Source organism: Orycteropus afer, unplaced genomic scaffold, assembly GCF_000298275.1.
Source record: "Orycteropus afer afer isolate SDZICR_OR568_19922 unplaced genomic scaffold, OryAfe1.0 scaffold00356, whole genome shotgun sequence".
Lineage (NCBI taxonomy): Eukaryota > Metazoa > Chordata > Mammalia > Tubulidentata > Orycteropodidae > Orycteropus > Orycteropus afer.
In genome coordinates this window covers 1,469,380-1,471,056 of record NW_006921943.1, presented here as the reverse complement: position 1 = coordinate 1,471,056, position 1,677 = coordinate 1,469,380, and positions in this window count along the sequence as shown.

The following is a 1,677-nucleotide window of genomic DNA, read 5'->3' as shown; positions in this document are numbered from 1 at the left end:
GGGCGCCGCGGGCTCATTGTGCGCCGGCGAGGCCGCTGCCGGCGCTGCTGTGCTCCGGCGCTCGCTCTAGGAGGAAGGAAGCGAACGAGAAAGGCGTGAAGCCCCCATACATACATGCACCGGATGGGGGATGTCAGCCCTGCTCCACCTTCAAGCAGTCACACAGCGAACGGCGGCGCGCCGCGCCACTTCGGGCTGCCCGTCCCGGGGGCTTCGCCCCAGCCGGCCGCCGCTTCCGGCACGGAGCACCATGCGGACACGTTGCGAGCGTGGATGTCGGTCGGGTCTGGATGGTCCGCGGAAGATGTTCAAAGATTCACAAAAATCCCCCCCTCGGGGGGGGGGGGAAGAGGGGGCAGAACGACCCACGACAATGACCCCGGAGAGTGCGCGCGAAGGGGGCGCAGAGCAGACACGCAGTGGGTGGGCGCGAGGCGCGTGGACGGGTCCCCCAAACTCCTGGGAGAAGGGAGATGCACTCCGCTCTCGTCTTTCAGTGAAATATAACACACATTCGGATCGCAGAGCTTTCAGACAGCCTCAACTGATAGACAGACACATCGAGCCGCCAGCGGCTCGCTCCTTACTCCTCCTCCCTGCCAACGTCACCCTGACAATTACAAATAGGTCTCACACAAGCCATACCTGTCAATCTTTTTAATTGCTTTGTTTTCTTTTTTCTTTCTTTTTTTTTTTTTTTCTAGGGCTAAACAATATGACAAAAAGGAAATCTTAATACAGCCAAACGTAAGGATTTTGCGTTTGAGCAAGACGTTGAGGGTTTGTTATTGTCATGCACTGGCGGATACTGGGTGGAACCCTTGGGTTGTAAACCAAGTTAAGGAGAGGCTAGTGCCTGCAGATTTTTCAACCTTTCAGCGTCCCCTCTGCTTGCACGTCCGTGCACAGGTACCCACGGGCACCCAAAGCACTCGTGGAGGAAGCCTGTCTGCCCTGCACTGGAGGCAGAAATAGCCATGGCACTCTGGCATTCTCAGTTTGGGGACAGATTCGGGTGGGGGTGGGGCGCTGGCTGGATTTTCTATTTTGGTAACTCTAGTGAGTGGAAAACAAGAGATTGGCTTTTTTTTTTTTTTGGTATTAAAGTCCACACTTGAATGAGGATTTAAAGCTAAAATTGGTTCATCACAGAAAAATGTGGGAAATATTTAACTTGTCCCCGCTACAAAAACCGAATTGTTCATCTTGACAACATACACAACCGGAGAGAAAATTGCTGTCCTAGAACGGCGGGTCTTTTTGGCGGGGGTCACAAAATGGGGGCTTCACAAAGCGTTGCAATGGCCCCTGTTCAACTGTGTCCCTGAGCACCGCCATCCCCAAGTTTAAGATGTTCCTGTGCTTTGGGAATTTGGCCCGCCAGCTTCCACTCTCTGCTTTCGCACCCCATGGGGAACGTCTTAACAGCCTTGCAGAGGCTACTTAAAACATTCAAGGAAAAAGGAGAAATCCAGGCCAAAATACATCAAACGGCTGAGTTCGTGTAACTTGCAAGGGACACCCAGGGCAGCCGGCACTGCGAGGCGGGCCGGACGGAGGGCCTGGGCCTGGGCCGCAGGCGCCCTCCGGTGCGCCCAGCCCACGTTGGGGGCGCTCCCCGGGCCGTGCCCCGCCGCCCCGGCCGCGCTCGGGGTTGATTCGTTCCACCTTGCAAGG